At 46.1% G+C, this 12,086-nt stretch overlaps 1 pseudogene; it reads left to right on the top strand.

The window, feature by feature from the left end:
* Positions 1-7,696: 7,696 nt before the first annotated feature.
* Positions 7,697-7,814, top strand: LOC126214073 (5S ribosomal RNA; annotated as a pseudogene).
* The last annotated feature ends 4,272 nt before the right edge of the window (positions 7,815-12,086 follow it).

The following is a 12,086-nucleotide window of genomic DNA, read 5'->3' as shown; positions in this document are numbered from 1 at the left end:
AGAGTATAAGACAGGAATGTAGTGATGCTCTCTACTATTTAGTCTATACGTTAAGGAAGCAACGACGGAAATAAGAGAAACATCCAAGATTGAGATTAAAACTCACGGTGAAAGAATACCAATGATAAGCATGGCTGACGACATTCTTCACCTCACTGCGAGTGAAGAAGAACTGCAGGACGTGTTGAATGGAATGAACATTTTAATGAGTACAGAATACAGATTAAAAGTAAACCAAAAGAAAGATGATAGCAATGAGTAGTAGGACAAATGTGGTTAGCGATGAGGTTAATAAGAAAACTGGAGACGACGAAATAGGCGAATTCGAGGAGTTGTGCTCCCTTTGAATCAGAATAACGTATGACCGACAAAGCGATACTGAGAGAAAAAACATTAGCAGAGATGAAGAAAACATTCCTGACCTAAAGATGTCCACCTGTATCAAACAGACGTCGTAATCTGAGGAAGAATTTTCTGACCATGTGCGTTTGTAAGTAAGCGTAATTTCGAAGTGAGTCACGGTTTCTGTGAAAACCGGCAAAGAACAGAATCGAAGCGGTTTTATTTTTTTTTTCCATCCCTTCTCTGACTGGTTTGATGCGGCCCGCTGTGAATTCCTCTCGTGTGCCAACCTTTTCATCTCAGAGAAGCACTTGCGTCGCAAGTTCTCATATTTCTCTGATGTATTCCAGTCTCTGCCTTCTCCCGCAGACTCCACCGCCCACAGCACCCTCTTGCACCGTGCAAGTTATTTCCTGATATCTTAACGCATATCGTATCATAAAATCCTTTTCTGGCCAATCTTTCCTATACGTCCCTCTCCCACCCGATTCTGTGGCGAACCACCTCATTTGTTATCAGCCACCATCCTGCTGTAACATCACGTGACAAACGCTTAGAGTTTCCTCTTTTCTGGTTCAACCACAGGACACGATTAACTTCCGCGTACATCTGTGTTTCAGACATACATTTCCACAATTTTCTTCCTCAAATTAAAGAAAACACTTAGTGCTAACAGACACATTTTGGCCACCAATGACCTCTTTTCCTATGCTGGCCTGTACTTCATGTGTTCCTCCCTTGCCCATTAGACTGCTCGATCCGTTCAACAGACCCTGTATTTCTTCTTCGCTTTCACTAAAGATGGCAACGCCATCAGCGAATCTTACGATCGATATCCTTATACTCTGAATTTTAATCCCACTCTCGAACCTTTATTTTATTTCGGTCAGGAACACGTGAGGCAATACTGACCTTACGACTGATCTTAGAAGAAAGATTAAAGAAAGGCAAACCTACATTTCTAGCATTTGTAGACTTAGAGAAAGCTTTTGACAATGTTGACTGGAATACTCTCTTTCAAATTCTAAAGGTGGCTGGGGTAAAATACAGGGAGCGAAAGGCTATTTACAATTTGTACAGAAACCAGATGGCAGTTATAAGAGTTGAGGGGCATGAAAGGGAAGCAGTGGTTGGGAAGGGAGTAAGACAGGGTTGTAGCCTCTCCCCGATGTTATTCAATCTGTATATTGAGCAAGCAGTAAAGGAAACAAAAGAAAAATTTGGAGTAGGTACTAAAATCCAGGAAGAAGAAATAAAAACTTCGAGGTTCGCCGATGACATTGTAATTCTGTCAGAGACAGCAAAGGACTTGGAAGAGCAGTTGAATGGAATGGACAGTGTCTTGAAAGGAGGATATAAGATGAACATCAACAAAAGAAAAACAAGGATAATGGAATGTAGTCGAATTAAGTCGGGTAATGCTGAGGGAATTAGATTAGGAAATGAGACACTTAAAGTAGTAAAGGAGTTTTGCTATTTGGGGAGCAAAATAACTGATGATGGTCGAAGTAGAGAGGATATAAAATGTAGACTGGCAATGGCAAGGAAAGAGTTTCTGAAGAAGAGAAATTTGTTAACGTCGAGTATAGATTTAAGTGTCAGGAAGTCGTTTCTGAAAGTATTTGTATGGAGTGTAGCCATGTATGGAAGTGAAACATGGACAATAAATAGTTTGGACAAGAAGAGAATAGAAGCTTTCGAAATGTGGTGCTACAGAAGAATGCTGAAGATAAGGTGGGTAGATCACATAACTAATGAGGAGGTATTGAATAGGATTGGGGAGAAGAGAAGTTTGTGGCACAACTTGACTAGAAGAAGGGATCGGTTGGTAGGACATGTTGTGAGGCAACAAGGGATCACAAATTTATCATTGGAGGGCAGCGTGGAGGGTAAAAATCGTAGAGGGAGGCCAAGAGATGAATACACTAAGCAGATTCAGAAGGATGGAGGCTGCAGTAGGTACTGGGAGATGAAGAAGCTTGCACAGGATAGAGTAGCATGGAGAGCTGCATCAAACCAGTCTCAGTACTGAAGACCACAACAACAACAACATCGCTTCTTCGATGTGGTGTCTGAACAGCAGCGGAGGAAGATTGCATCCCCGTGTAACGTTCTTTCTCTGCAGGCAAGAATTCAATGACGGCACGCTGCTCGTAACCTAGAGTCGCCATTTTGACGCTGTACTATGGCTCTGCCGTAGTGGTGGGCAGGAAATCGCGTATCTGTTAGAAATCACAGTGACTGAGGAGTCACAGATGTGACAATAACAACTTTACAGAATCTAACTGCGATTTCAGTCGCAAGTAGCATTTCACATTCAACGCTGTGAGCCATCTGTTGGCCAAATTTCGTACTGCTTTCTGCGATTTCTGTGACAAGTCGCTACTAAAACTCGCCAAGTAGCAACTAAATAGCGCAGTTAACAGTGCCACCTGTTGGCCTAAGTTCGTACTACGCTCATCTCTGCGATACACTATCGAGTCCAACTGCGATTTTCGTGACAAGTCGCTACTAAAACTCGCCAAGTAGCAACTAAAAAGCGCAGTTAACAGTGCCATCTTTTGGCCAAAGTTCGTACTACGCCCTTTCTCGGCGATTCGCTATCGAGTCCAACTGCGATTTCTGTGACAAATCGCAACTAGAAGTCGCAAGTAGCAACTAAAAGCGCAGTTAACACTCTTTTCCCAGTGCCATTTGTTGACCGACGTTCGTACTTCGTTATGAGAGCCTTGTACCTCACGAGATCGTTGTGCCGTGTGTGCATATCATATGACGACATGCACATTCAGCACCAGCTATGGTTGGTCAGACACAGCTGTGACTCTGAATGCGTTATATTAATAAGAAGCAACGTTGCCTTTTTCTCCTGAAAATATCAAGTAACCTAAAAAAAGTGTTTGATTCTGCTTCCAATATGACAGTTTTGGTTAATACTCCACATGCCTACAGGACCTTGCAATGTTACCACAGCAGAACTCAGACATCTGTATAAGTGTAATGAAATGAAAACATTAGTATTGAGTCATATGAACGCCTCACTTTTGTTCTAACACAGTTGAAGTCTCTGGAGAAAAGTTTTACACCTGGTGTTCTACATGGCAACTTCCCACACAAGAACTTTATGCCGACACTACTACCACCTACATAAAGAAAGCTTTTCCTGTGCTACTTTCAAGTAATGCACTTAAACTATTCCTGATTTAACAGGAAGATCTCTACTTCCCACTTTCATATCAACAGCCTCAAAACGCATATTGTAGACTTTGGGATATGTCACAGGTCAGTGTCACACCAAGATTGTGGAGAAACGGGGGGGGGGGGGGGGGGGGGCGGCGGCATGTTGTCACTCTCCAACAAGTGTTTACCAATAAATAGGTGGCGGAAAATTTACGGGTATAGGACGGCTTAACATGTGGAAAATGAGATTTTCATTATTCACTCACTGTATTTAACTTTTATCATTCCTTTAAAATCGCATAACAACTTCAATTAAACACAGTTTAATCGCTCATTCTGCACACTTATTTCATAATTATGGCACTTTTAAGCTGCAATTCCTCTAAGAGCTGTCTTGAATCCCCACGATTCACTGTCAAGAGCCTTAATGTGGATAGATACGTACAGTAACCAGTAATAAGAGTCATAACTGCGTCTGCAAAACTACAATGATTATTAAACATTTTTTTTCTGTCACTAATTACAAGCAATGAAATTGACACAGTAGTATTACTGATATTTGTTGTAATGAAAGACACTTAATGGGGTATATTTCACATTTGCAAGAACAATCTCACTTAAGTAATTAAGTTCAACGAAACAGAAAACAACCTCTCGTCTGAGAAAGACAGTCTAAAGACGCAGTGGCAATTTCTCCAGATATGTTGACAATGCTATTCTGAATTATCGCTTTACTGAGTGACTGACATGTAGTTCGGGAACCTGTGTACATAACAATATGTTAGAATTCATTTTCTAAACACGAACTATTGCGGTACTGTGTGGCTACTTACATATTAATTACACTATTAATATTTTCACAGTAGTTTCTTTAATACGTAATTAAAGCCAACGGAAGAACAAACGTAAAACATACTCACTAATGACAGTTATGTTGAGATGCAATTTTCTGTGTGGACAAATTTAACTTTTTCATCCGGTGGTAAGTCGCAGAAATCGCAGGAGTCACAGAAATCGCAGGAGTCAAAGAAGTCGCAGAAACAGCAGAAGTGGCAGAAGTAGCAGAAATCGCGGAAGTAGCAGAAATAGCAGTGGTAGAGTGCGGAGGGATACACGATCCGGATTCCTTAACTGCGATTCTTAACTGCGACAAATGACAGTTGAGAATAACAGATACTCAAAAGTAGCATTCACAGAAATCACTGATATCGGAAAATCGCAGTTTAGCCCATGAGCACTCTGCCCTGCCATCTGCCGGAACTGTTCGAAAGTTCACCGGCGCACAGAACAAACGTCAAACGTGAAGCACCATCTCGGACGTTTGTTTGTGTGTATTAGTGGCTTTTTAAAAAAAAAAAGTGTGGGGCATTACTTATTGAACGAACTTCGTATTGTACCTACGTATCACTCTCCCCCAATTCTCTATTTCGACTGAATATCTACTCATACCTCTCTCTCTCTCTCTCTCTCTCTCTCTCTCTCTCTCTCTCTCTCTCTCCTGTCACACTTCCTACCCCTCTTTCACTCTCGCCACTACTCACTTGCTGCCATCTAATCTGTCATTTTTCTTTTCCCCACCTTTGTCTGTCTGTCTCTACCTCTATCATTGCCTCTGTTCCTCTACTTTTACTTCTTCAACACCTACACGTTTAACTGCGTGTGACCAGACATTAAATGCCGCCAGCACAGCGCCCACACTCTCGCGCCACCCCCACACTACCGGTGTGTCATTGGTGTCCCCTATTAGCGTGCAGCGGTATACACAGCTCCCCCGCACTACGCACAGCTCTGTCACATTAAAAACGCACGACTGCGATGCGCCGGAGTGGGCGGTGCGTAGTCATGCGAGGCAGTGCCAGCCTCGGCAAGCCACAGGGGGAGACCCTCAGACTGACGCCACGCACCGCCCCCGCCCCCTGTGCTGGGCTGATGTAGCCTCCAGCAGCTCGCCGAAGCGTCTCCAGCCTGGAACTCCGACTGCACTGCAAGACACACTTCGGGCTGCACAGCCGTTCAAAGCAGGACGCCAATTAGAATCACTTTTCTGCCATCCCTAAATGGTTCAATACGAAGGGCGGGATGGTTTCTTTGAAGGGGATATGGCCGATTTGCTTCCCGACATCTCTTCGATTGTGAGCCTGTACTCGGTTGTTTGTTCGTTACTTTACATGACTAGTCCTGCGGAACCAAATTGAGGAACAAATCTCCGAGGTCATCGAACGTGTCAGTACATAAGAGTGATAACACATAAAATAAAATGTTTATGAACCCAAAAAAATGAAGCCATAAGTTTAAGTAAACGCAATCAACAATATAAACTAGTGGCTATTAAAATTGCTACACCAAGAAGAAATGTAGATGATAAACGGGTATTCATTGGACAAATATATCATACGAGAACTGACATGTGATTACATTTTGACGCAATTTCGGTACATAAATCCTGAGAAATCAGTACCCAGAACAACCACCTCTGGCCGTAATACCGGCCTCGATACGCCTGGGCATTGAGTCAGACACAGCTCGGATGGCGTGTACAGGTACAGCTGCCCGTGCATTCTTCAACACGATACCACAGTTCATCGAGAGTAGTGACTGGCGTATTGTGACGAACCAGTTGCTCGGCCACCATTGACCAGACGTTTTCAGTTGGTGAGAGATCTGGAGAATGTGCTGGCCAGGGCAGCAGTCGAACATTTTCTGTATCCAGAAAGGGCCGTACAGGATCTGCAACATGCGGTCGTGCATTATCCTGCTGAAATGTAGGGTTTCGCAGGGATGAAATGAAGGGTAGAGGCACGGGGCGTAACACATATGAAATGTAGCGTCCACTGTTCAAAGTGCCGTCAATGCGAACAAGAGGTGACCGAGACGTGTAACCGATGGCACTCCATACCATCACGCCGGGTGATACGCCAGTATGGCGATGACGAATACACGCTTCCAATGTGCGTTCACTGCGATGTCGCCAACACGGATGCGACCATGCTGATGCTGTAAACAGAACCTGGATTCATCCGAAAAAATGACGTTTCGCCATTCGTGCACCCAGGTTCGTCGTCGAGTACACCATCGGAAGCGCTCCTGTCTCTGGTGCAGCGTCAAGGGTAACCGCAGCCACGGTCTCCGAGCTGATAGTCCGTGCTGCTGCAGACGTCGTCGAACTGTTCGTGCAGACGGTTGCCGTCTTGCAAACGTCCCCACCTGTTGACTCAGGGTTCGAGACGTGGCTGCACGATCCGTTGCAGCCTTGCGGATAAGATGCCTGTCATCTCGACTGCTAGTGATACGAGGCCGTTGGGATCCAGCACGGCGTTCCGTATTACGCTCCTGAAACCACCGATTCCATATTCTGCTAACAGTCATTGGATCTCTACCAACGCGAGCAGCAATGTCGCGATACGATAAACCGCAATCGCGACAGGCTACAATCCGACCTTTATCAATGTCGGAAACGTGATGGTACGCATTTCTCCTCCTTACACGAGGCATCGCAACAACGTCCCACCAGGCAACGCCGGCGAACTGCTGTTTGTGTATGAGAAATCGGTTGGAAACTTTCCTCATGTTGCCACGTTGTAGGTGTCGCCACCGGAGCCAACCTTGTGTGAATGCTCTGAAAAGCTAATCATTCGCATATCACAGCACCTTCTTCCTGTCGGTTAAATTTCGTGTCTGTAGCACGTCATCTTCGTGGTGTAGCAATTTTAACGGCCAGTAGTGTAACATAGGAATCAATTTAATTTTTCAAGGAACTCATCAACAGAACAGAAGGAATGCCCGGATAGAAAACTCTTCAGTTTCGATTTGAAAGCGCGTGGATTACTGCTAAAAGTGTTGAATTCGTGAGGTAGCTTACTCGAAATCGATGCAGCAGTATACTACACACTTTTATGCACAAGAATTAAATTATAGTGAAATCCAGACGATTAGCTGCTTACAGGCCTTGGCAAATATCAATGGGGATAGTTGACATCGAGTGCGCTGAACGGGACTCGAACCCGGGATCTCCTGCTTACATGGCAGACGCTGTATCCGAATGAGCCACCGAGGGCACAGAGGATAGTGCGTCTGCTGGGACTGACCTCTGGCACGCTCCCCATGAGGCTCACGGTTCCAACTTAGTGCCTACACACAACATTTGCAGTGCCCCTCCCCACTATACTCATGTACCGATGGCAGCGGCCCTGCTTCAGTGGATACACCGGTTCCCGTGAGATCACCGAAGTTAAGCGCTGTCGGGCGTGGTCGGCACTTGGATGGGTGACCATCCAGGCCGCCATGCGCTGTTGCCATTTTTCGGGGTGCACTCAGCCTCGTGATGCCAATTGAGGAGCTACTCGACCGAATAGTAGTGGCTGCGGTCGAAGAAAACCATCATAACGACTGGGAGAGCGGTGTGCTGACCCCACAGCCCTTCTATCCGCATCCTCCACTGAGGATGACACGGCGGTCGGATGGTCCCGGTAGGCCACTCGTGGGCTGAAGACAATCTACCGATTCCTGTAAGACTTTGGGCAATGTGACTGCATCCACAGTACAGCCATCCATAATTGCGAAAGTGTTGCTGGTGGAGGCGTTTGTGCACGAACTGACATCTCGACTACATCCCACAAATGATCATACAATGTAAACTTTCACGGCCGCTATTGTCTTCACTTAAAACTTCCGGGCTGATAGGCCGTGGTCGAAGTATAAAACTGTCTCCTAACGTTTCGTCTCCGACTGCGGGAGACATCCTCGTAGGTAAAGCGGCGAACTGCGAAGAGGACTCGAGGAGGCGCTGATTGTATAGGCAGTACAGAGGGCGCCACAGTCGGATCACGTGGCGTCGGCTGTGAGGTTCTCTGGTGATGCCAACATTCTCGATTGCAAGTAATCGATCGTCACGCTTGCGGTGCAACGCTGACATCCAAATTTTATCCAGTTTAACACCTCCGTCTTTCCTGTTAAAATTATTACGATGTTTATCAATCTCGATAGCCTCTCTATACAAGCGTGCATAATAATGCGAGATTTTTGATATGACGCTCGTCTCGCTGAATTTTATTTCATGACCACCTCCCTGGTAAACATGTTCCGCTACGGCCGATTTATCCGTGTGACCTAGGCGGCAATTCCTCTTATGTTCGACAAGACGGGTTTTCACACTTCTCTTTGTGGTACCGATGTAAACCTGTCCACAACTACAAGGAATTTTATATACCCCCGGTGTAGCCAAAGGGTGACGTGCATCTTTTGCCGACCTTAAAAATTCTTTTATTTTCCTAGTAGGTCTGAAAATAGTTTCCACCCCATACTTGCCTAAAACTTTCCCAATGCGATCTGTGACCTTACTAATGAACGGAAGAAAAACTTTGCCCTTGGGCGACTGTTGTTCGTCGTTGCTTCTGATTCTCTGCCTAGAGCGAAGTGCTCGATCTATATCCTTGCTGGAATAGCCATTCTTCACGAAAGCTGACCGTAGATGTTCAATCTCATATTTTAAATAAACAGGTTCACAAAGTTTGTGCGCCCTGTCTACCAGAGTTTTCATTACACCTCTTTTTTGTCTAGGGTGGTGGTTTGAATCTTTGTGTAGATAACGATCAGTATGTGTGGGCTTTCTATACACCTTATGGCCCAGCGTTCCGTCCGGTCGTTTAATCACAGACACATCCAGGAAGTTCAATTGCCCATTCCTTTCTGTCTCCATAGTGAACTGGATTTTCGGATTAATGCTGTTTAAATGTGTCAGGAAGGCATCCAAATCCTCTGCTCCGTGTGTCCATACTACGAACGTGTCATCGACATAGCGATACCATCTGGCTGGTCTCTTACTGGCCGTCTGCAACGCCCGTTGTTCAAAAGTCTCCATAAATAAGTTAGCCACTGCAGGACTGAGAGGACTGCCCATAGCCACCCCGTCAATCTGTTCATAAAAGTCACTATTGAACTGAAAGTAGGTTGTGGTGAGGCAGTGTACCACAAAGAGAAGTGTGAACAGCCGTCTTGTCGAACATAAGAGGAATTGCCGCCTGGGTCACACGGATAAATCGGCCGTAGCGGAACATGTTTACCGGGAAAGTGGTCATGAAATAAAATTCAGAGAGACGAGCGTCATATCAAAAACCTCGCATTATTATGCACGCTTGTATAGAGAGGCTATCGAGATTGATAAACATCGTAATAATTTTAACAGGAAAGACGGAGGTGTTAAACTGGATAAAATTTGGATGTCAGCGTTGCACCGCAAGCGTGACGATCGATTACTTGCAATCGAGAATGTTGGCATTACCAGAGACAATCTCACAGCCGACGCCACGTGATCGACAGTGGCGCCCTCTGTACTGCCTATATAATCAGCGCTTCCTCGAGTCCTCTTCGCAGTTCGCCGCTTTACCTCCGAGGACGTCTCCCGCAGTCGGAGACGAAACGTTAGGAGACAGTTTTATACTTCGACCACGGCCTATCAGCCCGGAAGTTTTAAGTGAAGACATCCCACAAACGTTCGATGCGGTTCGTGTCGGGCGATCTGGGTCACGAAATAATTCGCTCGAACTGTCCAGAATGTTCTTCAAAGCGATCGTGAACAGTTGTGGCCAGCGACATGACATGGAGTCCACGAATGGCAGCAAATGCTCTCCAAGAAGCCGAACATGAGCATTTCCAGTCAGTGATCGGTCCAGCTGGAGGAGCGGGACCTAGTCCATTACATGTAAACAGTCCACATCATTATGGGGGGGGGGGGGGGGGGGGGTGCCACCAGCCTGCACAGTGCCTTGTTGTGAACTTGGGTCCATGGGTTCGTGGGGTCTGCCCCACGATCGAACCCTACCGTCAGCTCTGCCCAACTGAAATCAGGACTCACCTTACCAGACTACTGTTTTGCAATCATCTAGGGTCCAACCGATGAGGTTGGACTTCTCCTCCAGCCAGGAGAGGTGGTGCAGGCGATGTCGTGCTGTCGGCAAAGGCATTGGCATCATATGTGGATAACATCTGAAGTTCACTGAGGCTTTTTGCGGGTGATGCTGTAGTATATCAAAAGGTTGTAACAATTGAAAATTGTACTGAAATGCAGGAGGATCTGCAACGAATTGGCGCATGCTGCAGGGAATGGCAATTGAATCTCAATGTAGACAAGTGTTATGTCCTGCGAGTACATACAAAGATCCTTTATAATTCACCTACAATAAAGCAGGTCAGCAACTGGAAGCAATTCCATAAAGTATCTGGGAGTACGCATTAGGAGTGATTTAAAATGGAATGACCATATAAAATTAATCGTCGGTAAAGCAACATTGGAAGAATCCTAAGGAAATGCAGTCCGAAAACAAAGGAAGTAGGTTACAGTACACTTGTTCGCCCACTGCTCGAATACTGCTCACCAGTGTGGGATCCGTACCAGATAGGGTCGATAGAAGAGACGGAGAAGATCCAACGGAGAGCAGCGCCCTTCGTTACAGGATCATTTAGTAATCGCGAAAGCGTTACGGAGATGACAGATAAACCCCAGTGGAAGAGTCTGCAGGAGAGACGCTCAGTAGCTCGGTACGGGCTTTTGTCGAAGTTTCGAGACCATACCTTCGCCGAGAAGTCGAGCAGTATATTGCTCCCTCCTACGTATATCTCGCGAAGAGACCGTGAGGATAAAATCAGAGAGATTAGAGCCCAGACAGAGGCATACCGACAATCTTTCTTTCCACGAACAATACGAGACTGGAACAGAAGGGAGAACCGATAGAGGTACTCAAGGTACCCTCCGCCACACACCGTCAGGTGGCTTGCGGAGTACGGATGTAGGTGTAGATATGTCCGACACCGACCTCTGCGCTTATTTCATGTACCGTAGCTTTCCTGTCAGCAGCGAAAACTGTATGTGAACTCCGCTGCTCTCGGTCGTTAAGTGAAGGCTGTCCGCCACTGCATTGTCCACAGTTAGAGGTACTGCCTGAGATTTGGCGTTCTCGGCGCACTCTCGATGCTGTGGATCTCGCAGAACTGAATTTGTTACGGCATAAAGTCAGGCGCCGGCCCGCCAGTCGGCAACGAGACAGCAGAGAGGGATGTGGGGGAGGCGTCGGCCAGTTGCAGGCTGAGCGAGCCCTCTCCAGGACGACAATGCAACAGCAGCGGCCTCTATGCGAAGAGAACACAATTACTGTACTGCTGCCGGCAGTCGGGGCCCACTTCTACAGAAGCTTCGAGGCCAGCAACCTCAACAGAAGTGTCGAAAGCCTACTACCCTTCTCCTACATTCTATGTAGCTCAAACTTGCAATTGTATATACTCAAGAGATCAATAAACACTTCCGGGCTAAGTTGCCGTGGTCGATCTGTAAAACTTCTTCTCCCTAACGTTTCGTTCTCAACTACGGAGAACATCTTCGGAGGTGAGTCAGTCGTTGACTCACCTCCGAAGATGTTCTCCGTAGTTGAGAACGAAACGTTAGGGAGAAGAAGTTTTACAGATCGACCACGGCAACTTAGCCCGGAAGTGTTTATTGATGAAGACGCCGGCCGTGAAAGCCTACATGGAATGATACTCAAGAGATTTCTTATTTGTCTGTCGCCCTTTGTCTGCGA

Source organism: Schistocerca nitens, chromosome 11 (genome assembly GCF_023898315.1).
Source record: "Schistocerca nitens isolate TAMUIC-IGC-003100 chromosome 11, iqSchNite1.1, whole genome shotgun sequence".
Classification (NCBI taxonomy): domain Eukaryota; kingdom Metazoa; phylum Arthropoda; class Insecta; order Orthoptera; family Acrididae; genus Schistocerca; species Schistocerca nitens.
This window is presented reverse-complemented; position numbering and strand designations above follow the sequence as displayed.